Source organism: Myotis davidii, unplaced genomic scaffold, assembly GCF_000327345.1.
Source record: "Myotis davidii unplaced genomic scaffold, ASM32734v1 scaffold17, whole genome shotgun sequence".
NCBI classification, from domain to species: domain Eukaryota; kingdom Metazoa; phylum Chordata; class Mammalia; order Chiroptera; family Vespertilionidae; genus Myotis; species Myotis davidii.
In genome coordinates, this window is record NW_006288624.1 from 1507573 (window position 1) to 1521462 (window position 13890).

At 40.4% G+C, this 13890-nt stretch overlaps 1 protein-coding gene across 7 annotated transcripts in view; it reads right to left on the reverse strand.

Annotated features, from left to right (window-relative positions):
- SIPA1L1 (signal-induced proliferation-associated 1 like 1) overlaps nucleotides 1-13890 on the reverse strand; it is a 339956-nt gene that overhangs the window by 228490 nt on the left and 97576 nt on the right. Inside the window, exon 1 of one of the 7 annotated variants that reach the window (XM_015562017.1) lies at nucleotides 9117-9141. The exons of the other annotated variants lie outside the window; for them this stretch is intronic. The gene's annotated coding sequence lies outside the window, so the exon portion shown is untranslated. Of the gene's footprint in view, nucleotides 1-9116; nucleotides 9142-13890 lie in introns of those variants that run through there. 7 annotated transcript variants of the gene reach the window in all.

Consider the following 13890-nt stretch of genomic DNA (forward strand, 5'->3'; position numbering starts at 1 on the left):
CACAAACACTGTACTCAAAATTTACAGTAGCAAAGCAGCCTGCAGCAAGCAGACCAGCTGGCGTGGCTCAGTGGTTGAACACTGACCTATGAACCAGGAGTTCATGGTTCAATTCCCCATCAGGGCACATGCCCAGGTTGTGGGCTCGATCCCCAGTGTGAGGCGTGCAGGAGGCAGCTGATCAATGATTCTCTCTCGCCCTCTGCCTTCCTCTCTGAAATCAATAAAAATATATTTTAAAAAAGAACAGGGCCAGTGTCACACAGTGACATCCACACCTACACTATCTGTCAAAACGAAGCCCTTGCTCTTTTGCCTTCACTGACTGTAGAGCAGGGGGCCTCAACATTTTTAAACAGGGGCCAGTTCACTGTCCCTCAGACCGTTGGAGGGCCGGACTATAGTTTAAAAAAAAACAACTATGAACAAATTCCTATGCACACTGCACATATCTTACTTTGAAGTAAAAAAACAAAACGGGAACAAATACAACATTTGTATTTGCATGTGGCCCATGGGCCGTAGTTTGAGGACCCCTGCTAGAGCCTCTGGTGAGAGCTGTCCCTGGATCTGTTAGCCACCTCTGCTATGCCCAGCAGAGCATCCTTCAGCTCATGCAGTCATTGCAGCTCCCTACTGCCTTGATTTTTCCCAAGGCTAGGATGGGAGGTGGGGGAGAGATAACAGGTTACACATACAAGAGGTAAAAAATAATGCAAGAAAGATCAGGCAATGTCCTCCCCGCATCCCACCCCCCACGCGCACACACACACACACACACACACAAACACATCTTTACTGTACTTCATAATTTGCAAAGAGCTTTCATGTAGACTTAGTGTCCCCCAGAATCATAACAGAGCACTGAGGCTGGAGCCTGGGAAGCTGGGACTCAGGTCTGTGGCTGGATAAGGTATCCTGGAGCTGAGACACAAGTGCACTGTGAAGAATGGGGAAGGTCTCAGGGAGGTTGAGGTGAGAGACCAGAGTATTCCAGACTTAGCACATACCACCACGACCTGGAAATGGACACAGACCTGGAAAGTCGGGAACCTCCACGCTGGAGCACTTGGTTTTTATTATGGACTAACAAGAGCTCAGATGAAAGCAAGGGAGATATTTAAAGGAAAGTAGGGGGACTTCAACTTCATCTAAAATAAATTAATAGCTCTATAAGAGAATAAACATAATGAGCTCTCTTCCATAAAGAGAAAAGGCTCAGACTTTTTGGGAGGGGATTTTATGTTTCCTGTCCTCTAAGATCAAAATTCATCTTTTATACTCCTTCATCTCCCCTGTTTTTCACTGCAAAAGAATCACATCTTTTTATGTATACACTAGAGGCCCAGTGCACAAATCTGTGCACGGGTGGGGTCCGGCCGGCCCACACCAATGAGCAGGGCCAGCAGGGGAGAGGAGACATGGGAGGTTGGCCGGCCAGCCCTGCCACCAATTGGGGTGAGGGGAGCCAATCAGGGCTGGGACGGCAGGGAGAGGGGGGGCTGTGGGAGGTCAGCTGGCCCCACCCCCAATAGGGGGGAGGGGCGATCGTGGGTAGGGCCAGCCAGGGGGAGGGGCCAAAGGAAATTGGGGAGTGCCTATCAGGGCTGGTGGGCCACCACAATGCATGTCATAGCGACCGGTTGTTCCGGTGGGGGAGAGGGGCCAATCGGGGGCAGGGCTGGCTGGGGGGAGGGGCTGCGGGTAGTTGGCCAGGCAGCTCGGCCCCCAATCAGGGTAGGGAGGCTGATCGGGGGCTGGGTCAGCCAGGGAGAGGGGCCGCAGGTTGTGGGGCGCTGATCGGGGCCCTGATTGGGCCAGTTGGCTGCCACAGTGGGTATCATAGCGACTGGTCATTCGGGTGGGGGCGGGAGCTGATCGAGGGTGGGGCCTGCTGGGGGGAGGGGCCACGGGAGGTTGCGGGGCACTGATGGAGGCCCAGTCAGGCCAGTTGGCCGCAGCAATACACGTCATAGCGACTGGTTGTTCCATTCTGGTGGCTTGGCTTTTTTATATATAGACTAGAGGCCTGGTGCACAAAATTCATGCATGGAGGGGAGTGGACCCCTTAGCCTGGCCTGCACCCTCTCGCAATCCAGCACCCCTCAGAGATGTCCGACTGCCAGTTTAGGCCCAATCCCGCAAGGGTCCCTCTCACCATCTGGGACTGCTGGCTCCTAACTGCTCGTCTGCCTGCCTGTCAGATCACCCCTAACCACTCTGCCTGCCTGCCTATTCTCCCCTAACCAGTCACCAGCATGTGTGATCACCCCTAACCACTCTGCCTGTCTGCCTGATCACCCCTAACCACTCTGCCTGTCTGCCTAATCACCCCTAACTGCTCACCTGCCTGCCTGATCGCCCCTTATCGCACCTAATCCCTCTGCTTGACTGCCTGATTGCCCCTAAACACTCTGCACTGCCTGATCGGCCCTAACCACTCGCCTACCTGCCGATTGCCCCTAAACACTCTGCCTGCCTGCCTGATTGCCCCTAACCCCTCTGCCTGCCTGCCTGATAGCTCCTAACTGCTCGCTTGCCTGCTTGATCGCCCCTAACTGCTCACCTGCCTGCCTGATCGTCCCTAACCCCTCTGCCTGCCTGCCTGACCACCCCTAACTGCTCACTTGCCTGCCTGATTGCCCCTAACTGCTTGCCTGCCTGCCTAATCGCCCCTCACAGCCTCTGCCTCAGCCCCCGCCACCATGGCTTTGTTCAGAGGATGCCTAGAATGATGTCGGAAGGTCGTTCGGCTGTCCAGTCTAATTAGCATATTATGTTTTTATTATTATAGATTGCTACTTAACACTTTCATTTGTTTACATATTTAAATATGGTGCAAGATTTCAAAGAAGGGACCATGTCTTTTATTCCTTATGTAATGCCCTGGAGAATCTAAAGTAATACCAAATATCATTGACTGATCAGGACCTCACAGACTTACAGAATTGGAACTGATATAAAAGAAGCCGCCATAACACACACATCTATCTCTTTCACCCTTTATACTCTTGCTCATTTGTCCTTACTATATGCCTGCCATGCACTTTATTTATATCAACTTATACATCTTCCCACCAACCCTAAGAGGTGCATACTATTATCAGTGTTGTTACCATTTTATAAAGATGGGGATTGAAGCACAAAGAATTTAAGTAACTGCCCAACATCACTAAGCGGGTATGCAGGCAAGATTTGAACCCAGGCAGTCTGCTTCCAGAGTTAATGCACTAAACCTCCATGCATGACACAGTCTCTCAGAATAACACAGTATACTTAAAAACACGTGAGCCAATAACTGAAATAAGCCAGTCAGAGAAAGATAAATACCACATGATCTCACTCATTTGTGGATTATAGAGAACAACATAGACTGATGAAAAGGGACAGACCCAAAGACTGAGAAACAGCAATCAGGCTATCAATCCCCAGAAGGGAAGCAAACACATGAGCCAAATTATGCTTCTTCAAAGAAGTTTTTAAGCTGTGACAGCAATCACATTGATTTTTTTTGAAAATTTGACACAATGCAAACTGCAATTGCTTTCTTAAACCACAAAAAAATACAAAGATTTTAATATGCTTCTAAATAATACATTTAGTTATGGGCTTGCATGCTGTTTATTCTAGGACATACATCTGCTCTTGGCATTAAACACAACAAAATTAGCTATTTTATGATTACACAATGAGAATGTCAGTGCCATCATCTCATCAAACAGTGAATGACTAATGCATCTTCTTAGAGAAGATTCTTTTTAAACATATTAATGGATAAATAGCTAAACAAATATTACTTGATTCAAGTAACCCGATATCTACAAAGACAGGGGAGTTCTTTACCTATAAATAAGAGTCAACATTCACTTGCATGCGGCAGCATCCAATGGTGCATTTGCAAATACCCACACAGTGTTGAGTCAAAGGATCCCCCACCAGCAGTAATTAATGTTGACATAAATCTGGACACTGGGATGGCAATGAATGGCATGGCTGGTTTCACAGGACAATTAAGAGTGTTGTTCCAAGCAGTCAGAACATTTTTCTGTAACAATGTTCTAAAACCTTGTATATGACTTATAAGATAAAGCTAGTTTGACTTATATTCCTAAAATTATTAACTACTACATATATTAACTGATTTACAGACTGAAAGCGTTCATATAACATGACCTCATTCAATTAAAATGCAACAAGTAAGTTTATTTTTTTGTTTTTTTTCGAGAGAGTAGGGGAAAGGGAGAGAGGCAAACAGCAATGTGAGAGAACATCGACTGGTTACCTCTTATACACACCCGGGCGAGGGATCAAACCCGCAGCCTGGATATGTGCCCTGACTGAGAATCGAACCCAAGACTCTTCAGTGCATGGGGAGCCACTCCAAACAAGTAAACCGCACTGGCCAGGGCAAGATAACAAATATGAAAGTAAAAATTTTTATCAAAATATAATGAAAGAACAAATAAATAACTAAAGCCATTAAATTTGGTTCCTGTGTACAATACAAACTAGTTCATAAAAAATAACTGGTCACCATCCTTGAGACTAGAAACATTAATCTTAACCCATTTTAATCAGAAAAAATAGCAAACACTAAGCAAAACAAATGCTCTTTAAGGAAAAGCATTCAATTTAGCTTATAATGCATATACATCTCCAGTTCAGGCACAATTTTTAGATTAAAAAATTAATATAGCCTTGCTCAGAGGACAGAATCAGAACACAATGAATTTTATTACTGTTGCTTTCAGCATGATTCTATTAATGCCCAGTTGTTTATCTCTGCAAATAAAGAGGAGCCTGGGAACTGTCCTAGTTTCTTTGTGAATTATCGACTGAAGCTAATGTTTCCTTACTGAGAAGGCCACTTTAAAAGGGTACTCCTATGAACCTGGCCCACTTTCTTTGCTATTTACACAGACACAAGCACCATTTGCAACATGGGCAACACTAGCATTGTGATGGAATCTGAGTATACTCCAGTGAGGTCTCTCAACAGTCCTCATTATGTTCATTTGCTCAGCTAAAAATAAAGGACAACCTTTCCCCCCAATAAAGAGCAAGTTTAAAGAGTGCAATCATACATTTGCATTGCAATACAAAGTGAAGCTCCCTTTAGGAGTAACATTAGCTTCTTCCTGTCCTGCTCCTACCCCCATAGCACTGTCCTAGACACAGTCACTCACAGTACACGAAGACCTTTCTTTCCTCCCCACATACCTGCACACATCTCAGAAGTGACTGAATTAGCAGTACTATATATTGTAGTGTTACCTACTGTGACTCAGACACTTGTAGGGCTTATGAGAAGCCACCATTCAGAAGATGTACTAGGAAACTGTTGTATGTTCCCCCACACAACCCTCAAGTGTGTGCTGTGAAAATCTTAACTTCCTCTTTAAAACCAGATTGTTGTAAGAAATATAATGCTTGCACTGTGGCTATCACATAATAAGAACGCAAAATATATACCATCAATGAAACCACATTGACTGCTGAGAATTCCCTGTAGCCTGAGATGCTGGTACTTAGTGGTGTTTCTATAATGTCAGAGGGGACACTTTAAACAGTAGGAATAAGGGATATAACTTGAGAGAACTGAAAACTGATAGCAATTTCGAGCCCCATACTATATCTAGTAAAAATTAAGTAGGTTAGGTTAAATAAACTCAATCAATTTGATTCTTTCACTTCAACTACTAATTGCAATATGATTTAGTATCTTAATAGACAAATCACTCCAGGTCAGCTTCATAGGATATCTATACAGAAATGCATCTCTACCTGGTACAATATATACACAAATGATTGCAATCTTGTTCTGCACCCAATACCACTGATTTCATTATGGGGATGGACCCGGTTACCAAATATATATATATTTATTTATTTGTTTGTTAATCACAATGGTTTTGAGACAACGATAGAGGTATGTCAAAAAGGTTTTGACCAAATTGCTATAACAGATGTGACCAAACATATATCTTCATCATGATCATCCTCCAAAGGTTCTAAAACTCGAAATCAAACTTACTATTACATATGATGTCTAGACTGCCAAATTCTTAGAATGCCAAAATCCTCACTTCCAAAATGCAAGTGATGCCTAGCCCGAGTGGCTCAGTAGTTGAGCATCAACCTATGAACCAGGAGGTCACGGTTCATTTCCTAGTCAGGGCACATGCCTGGTTGAGGGCTCGATCCCCAGTGAGGGACATGCAGAAGGCAGCTGATCGATGATTCTCTCTCATCATTGATGTTTCTATCTCTCTCTCCCTCTCCCTTCTTCTTTGAAATCAATAAAAATATATAATTTAAAAAATAGATAAAACATAGGTGATATCTCTTAAAGATTGAATGTTAATAATATAGCATGTGAAAAAAAAATAATTCAAGATGGATCATGGAGTCAAACATATGCTAAACCTATGAAGCTTTCAGAAGGAAACATATGAGAATATTATCAAGATTGGGGGTAGGTAAAGGCTTCCTAAGACACAGAAAGTAATAACCATTTTTAGAAAGTGATAAATTAGATTTAATCAAATTTAAAACGTTTGATTATCAAATCACACTGTTTAAAAAAAACACACAGGGGAAAATCATGGCAAAATACAAATTTTTAAAAGGGAGGACTGGTATCTTGGCTATGTAAGCAACTCCTACACTCAACAATGAAATGTTCACCATGGCTTGTTTATAATAGCCTGTTTTGGAAGGAATAGCTCAATAGAGGAAGAGAAGGCACTGGAAATTTCTCTCCTGTGAAAAGGTAACATTAAGTGGCTAGAGAAGAGTACGTTGCCTAGAAGACTACCTGAGGGAGAACAAAGAAAATAAAAATTAGATGCTAAAACAGTGAGAACTATTAAAAAACACACTGTATTTAATGCCAGTAAGTCCACATTTAAAGAAAATTTGGATTTAAAGTGGCAGTTTTGCTCTCCTATTACGTTCGTTTCAAAGGGCTCCTATCCAAATTTAATGCCAGAGCAATAATTCCTATTTAGGTTTACTCAATTCTCCAAATCAAGAAACATATTGGTGTGGGAAATATATTTTAGTTAAAACCTGGATTCGTATTATATCACATTGTAGACATCTTCTGTTTTGTCTAAAAATAAACTTTAATTCTTCAACGAGCCAGGAAAATAAAGATACGAAGTAATATAACATGGCATAGAGTTGCCAATAAATATTAAAGTTTTTCAGCCATAATTTCTGAACTGTGTTGTTATATAGTTAAATATTCGGCCCTGTCTAGACATGTCATTCAGCTGGGTTTGTAAAGCATACCACCCTTCCCCACAAGCACTGGCAGACCAACATAAATAAACAGTTATCCACTGTGGTATTACAGGACACAAAATTGATAGTTATGTTTTTAACATGTAGATGTCAACTACTTAAAATAATACAAATTTTTGACATTTATTGTTTTTCAGATGCTAATCTAAATACACGATAAATGATGGGTCAGTTCATGTGAAACCCTTTCTCATTTTATTTACCCTTCTCTTTGCTATTTGACCTTAAGTGTAAAAGAGTTGCATTGTTGCTATCCATGCATTATGCCCTTGCACAGTAAACCACACAACAACGTGAGATGCTGCTCTGCACAAATTAACAAGAAATATCTAAATTCCAGGGTTCTGTCTGAGGACTGCTAGAACCTGTTTAGACTAAACTGCCTATCAGAAAAATATGACCTATGTGAACGCAAAATAATTTTTTCTTCCTTTAACCTGCTTAAAAAACACACAAAATAACATGATTTCTAAGTATTGTACACACAATAGTAAATGAAAGAGTTTTGACCAGAATAGCTAAGATGTCAAATTAACAAATATCTATCTATAATAATAAAAGCATAATATGCTAATTAGACTGGACATCTTCCAGACGTCCTTCCGGATGACCTTCTGGACAAAGCCAGGGTTGCAAGAGAAGCCCGAGTCTCGGGTGCCTGCTGGAGACCAGAGGAAAGCCTGGGTCCCAGGTGCCAGAGGGAAGCCGGTGCCAGCAATCGGGAGAAGGAAGGCCTACTCTTGCACAAATTTCATGCACTGGGCCTCTAGTAACTACATAAAGATTGATAACAACCAAAAGTATGTTATTTTAACATACTAAAACAAGAATGCATCCTACCACTACAATATGTGAGGGGAGAAGCATACATACATAGAAAAACCAGGGAAGAACAGTTAAACATAGTGGCTCAGACACTGAAGGCAGACAGATGTGGGTTTGAACCCCAGCTCAGCCACTTACAAGTTTTATGTGACCTTTCGAAAGCAATTATTCTTATTAGTAAATGAGTATATCTGTCAACATCTCACAGGATGAAAATGAAGATTAAATGAGATAATGAAAGCAAAAGTCTTTAGCAAAGTTTTGGGTACAAATTAAATACTCAAAAGTGGCAATTATTATTATTATTATCATTATTATTATTATTTATTAACTTAAAATTTCTTCAATAAGGATCAGCAATTACCAAAAGGCCACAATGTAAAGGAACCAAATTTAATCACAAAAAATACATCCATCAAAGATTTCTAGTTTAGGAATATTTTCTTGTGGTCCCAACCAACAACATTGTAGAACAACATAAACTGATGAACAAAAATAGAACCAGAGACATAGAATCATCAAACTGTCCAACCTATGAAGGAAGGCGGGGGGTGAGGTTACGGGTAAGAGATCAACCAAAGGACTTGTATACATGCATATGAGCATAACCAATGCACAGAGAGAAAAACAAAAGCCAAGGGAGTTTTTTTTCCCTGGAGGATGGGGGCAGTCGGGGAGAGGTCAATAGGGGAAAAAGGAGACTCATGTAATACTTTAAACAATAAAGAATTTAAATTTTAAAAAAAGAAGCCAAACGAATTTTAAACAAGCAATACAGGGAACAGAAATAAACCTTTGTCCTTCCTCTTTCCTGGTCCAAAAATTTTAGGAAAAGGAATGAGAGTGGGAAAAATAAAAAAAACACTTAGGATTTCTTTATCAGCAATCATTTATTTGGTCAAACAATGGCACACATGCAATCATGGCTATAGATAAACAGTTCCTGTGTAAAGTTACAAAACTACAAACTCAGTCCCTCTTACCTGTAAGCCAATACTACAATGATTTTCTAAGTCAGGTTGCCAGTAACCCGAACATGTACCTGTTCATGATAAAAATATGAACTCAGTAAGAAGACACAATCTTCTATTTCATTCAGTCCTCCATTTGTGCATTTACTCATGAAGGATCTATCAAGTTCTCACTCTGTGCTTGGTTCTGTTAAATATTAACATGGTAACAAGGGCAACTCCTGCATAGAGAAGAGCATCTGTAAAGAGTATGAAGAAGGAATAGCATAGGATTCCTGTCTTACACAGCACAGGCTCTGCAGAACCTCCAGAGCAAAGGACCAGATAAAGGGAGTGATGGGGTGACATTCGCCAAACAAGGCCAGCAATTTGATCATTAAAGGACTCTTAGTTTTATGTCATGAGCCAAGAGAATTTAATATTAAAAGCTAGAATCCGGACTCCAGGATTACAATTCTCCCACAAATATTTCATAGAACTATTAGACTTAGACTGAAGTCTCAAATTCACTTTGTACCTACATTAAATTTACTTGTAATTTTCTTTTTTTTGGAAGTTAATGAAATTCTTTTATTAGGTGCATGTCATATTACATATGAAATTGTCTAGTATCAAATAACAAATATTTGGGTAACAAGGAGTTAAAACTCTTCCATCTATATAAGAATTCAGAGTCTGAGTATTACATATTAATAATTAGAGAAGGATAAACATGGTCTTGATTTGGTCAGGATAAATGTGTTTCTCCTGCCCCAATCATTATGTCAATGATGGCCTTATTCTAGAACCTCCCAAACTGGTTTTGAACATTCCCAGTCATCATTCCTAAAAATGAAATATTATCTGCTATGTACATGAGCTCTTGAGAGCTTTCATAGCTTGTAATTAAATAGGCATAAAAGGTGAATAGCACTTTCAACTCAAGTGGAATACTGGTTTGTTTTACCAAGCATTTGCAAAAGTACTTGTAATTTTCTCTGCTACAGTGAGATTCTTCTCAAGGTTCCTCTGAATAAAAACCAGGGCATGATGACTCACACTTGACATACTGGTCTAGAGAAAATTATTGCACTAAAGCCAGAGAGTTTTTCCTTTTTCTTAAGTTGAATTCTTTGACCAACATCTTAATCAGTCACAATGTAAAGCAGATGGTAACCTAAAATATTTCTTGGTTTCAAACACAGAATAGAAATCACATTAAACTGGGTCATCAAGCAGCAAAATTTGGCCGCATGACAAGTTGTATCTACTGGTGATGTCCCACTTAAATGATGCAGAAGAATAAATTCTGGGTCTGGTGATGAAGAATTTGATGCACAACGCATCTTCAATGCCAGAGGGAGATAACAGTCACCATTAAAACTGAAATAAAGATGAATTAGCACAAGATCGAATAACAGTAGATTTTCCTAGGATCAAAGTACTAATACTCCCTAGTCATCAGGAAAATGCAATCTAAACAACGGGTACCACTCCATACCCACTAGACTTAAACCCTAAGAGTCAGTGTTGACTCTTGTCTATTAACGCGGAACAAACACACATCCAACCTCAGTAACCCCATTCCTAGGCAGATACACAACAGATATGTACACATATGTGCCCCAATACAGGAATGTTTATAATAACATTAGCTATAAAGGCCCAAAACTGAAAAAACAAACAAACAAGAAACAGATGTTGTGGTAAATAAATTAGACTAGTTACGATACTACATGGGGGAAGAGGAACCTGTTATACCTACCCCACAAACACTGAGCAAAAGAAGCCAGAACATTATTCCATTTTTATAAAGTTCAACATCAGACAAAACTAATCCAAGGTGACATCAGCCAGGACACTGGTTACTTCAATTAACCATGGAGGTGGCTGGAAGTAGTGAGATAGGAGAGGACATGTAGGAACTTCTGGTTCATTGGTAATATTTTAATTTTAAATTTATGCATGTGTGTTGAGTCTGCAAAAATCTATCAAAGGTGAAAACTTAGGATCTGTGTGCTTTTCTATGTGCATGTTACACTTTTTTGTTGTTATTGTAAATCCTCACCTGAGGACATTTTTTCCCCCATTGATTTTTTTAGAGAGAGTGGAAGGTAGGGGGTGAGACAAAGAGAGAAACATGATGTGAGAGAGATACATCAATTGGTTGCTTCCCATTCGCACCCCAACCCGGCTAGGGATCAAGACTGCAACCGAGGTACGTGCCCTTGACCAAAATCGAACCCACGACCCCTCAGTCCATGAGCCAAGACTCTAACCACTGAGCCAAACCAGCGAGGGCACTTTTTTTTATAAGAGAAAATATCAAGGTATTTATGAGTGCATATATCTATATTTTTTATGTAAGGATGAAAATACATAACTATATTTGAAAGAGTAGAGTGCTTTTTCTTAATAAAATTGGCTTTGTATACAATTCTTAATAAGCATTTTTCTCTTATTATGACTATTTTTCCCCTCTCTCAAATATTTTAGAAGGAAAAGTTTTATTACTGCAAGGTTGAAGGCAGTATTGGATAGTCATAAGCTGCTGCACAATTTTCAAATATTTACCTTCAAGAGCAATGCACCTAGAACAGCATGGGACAGACATATCTGTGCATGTCTTTATTTCATTAAGATACATTCCTCGGGCCAAAAGACTCAGCTGGAATGTGTGCAATAAAACTCTAGAAAAGCTTTCATCAACACTGTTTTAAAAAACTTAGTATTCAGCCCTGGCCAGTTTGGCTCAGTGGACAGAGCGTTGGCCTGAGGACCAATGGGTCCCGGGTTTGTGTCCAGTCACAGGCACATACCTCGGTTGCAGGCTCCTCCCCAGCCCAGGCCCGGGTCAGAGGTCGTGCAGGAGGCAACCAATCGATGTGTTTCTCTCACACTGATGTTTCTCTCGGTCTTTCCCTCTCTCTTCCACTCTCTTTAAAAGTTAATGGAAAAATATTCTCAGATGGGGATTAAAAAAATAAGTCTTAGTATTCATTTGTTAGATGAACACTTAACTACATGGAACACTTGGCTACCCAGAATCAATAATTTCTCTGGAGTTTTGCTTATTAATAGATTCATCTTCCTACAAAGATTTTAGAGTATTTTACATAAATGTTACAATCTTAGAGAAAACACTCTCTAGCTATAAATGGACACCCTGAGAAATAAATCAATGACATCAGTACAGGAATCATTAAAAAACCAATAAAGTCCCCCCAAAATATGACAGAATATTAAACCAAACAAAAAGTTATATATATGCATTCTTATATTACATGTGTACAAAAATTACATAAGGACATTTTACAAAAATGCTAAATACATCTCTAGGTTAGGAGTTGGGTAATTTTTACCTTAAGTTTTATCGTTTGTATTTTTTTAAATACATTTTATTGATTTTTTACAGAGAGGAAGGGAGAGGGATAGAGATTTAGAAACATCAATGAGTGAGAAACATCGATCAGCTGCCTCTGCACACCTCCTACTGGGGATGTGCCCACAACCAAGGTACATGCCCTTGATCAGAATCGAACCTGGGACCCTTCAGTCTTCAGGCCAACGCTCTATCCACTGAGCCAAACCGGTTAGGGCAATTGTTTGTATTATTTACAGTAAACATATACCAACCATTTTTAAATCCTGTTAAAAAAATAAGATAATAGCCGTGGCCAGGTGGTTCAGTTGGTTGGAGTGTCGTCCCATACACCAAAAGGCTGCTGGTTCTATCCCAGTTAGGACACATACCTGGGTTGCAGGTTTGATTCCCTGGTCAGGGTGTGTACAGGAGGCAACCAATCGATGTTTCTCTCTCACATAGATGTTTCTCTTTCTCCCCCTCTCTCTAAAATCAATAAAAACATATCCTTGGGTAAGGATTAAAAAGAAAAAGGCTAATAGATGTCTTCTTCCCTATTCACAAAACAAATTACACTGGTACAAGAGAATTTTCTCAAGTTTATGATTTTTCTCCCACATATTTTCATCAGCCTTCTGGTTTCTGCCACAGGGTTTCTGCTAGCAAATACCAACAAGGCACACACAGCAGAACAAATGAGGAAAGAACAGTAGCAGGAAACTGGCACACCCCCACCCCACAAAAAACCATGTTTAGTTGAGGCAGTTCCCCACCCCCCCTCCAAGCCTGAGCCAGTCACATAGGTGGTCATTTTCTGCTAGTAAAAATATTCTTAGTTCCTAAGATTCAATTAAGTACATGTATATTTGATGGTTCTCTATTAAAATCCCCATGACTTCCTGGTGCTATCTAAATCTGGTTGATATCTAAACCAAAAAAAAGGACTTAGAGACTTCCCTGGTGCCAGAAGTGTAGCCTCGGTATAACATTAATTATACCCTGGAGACCCATAAAGGTTATTAATTCAGCTCCCTATGAAAACAGGATTGTTTACCCATTATCTCAATCACCCTTCCCAAGAGAACTGATGTCACTTCATTCGTTCAGAGAGAAAAACAAAAGCCAAGTGAGTTCATTTTCCCAGCCAATCCAGCCATCCACACTAAGCTATAGAATTGAAACCAGAATTAGTATCTAAATATCCGGTTCCCTTTCTTCACGGTAGTGCCTTGCTTATTAAAGAGCCTTAGCAAATCAAAGAAGATCAAAACGCTAGGATCCAAAATGGGAGCAGCCTTTGTGGTGTCCCTTTGGCTTCAATCACCGTGAAGGTCACAGTTTTTACTGGATCGGGAATTCTCCTTCCTTGGAAGAAACAGGCTGACTCGAAGAGTAAACATCCCATTGAGAGTAAGAGCCTTATTCCTCCATCCTAAGAACAAC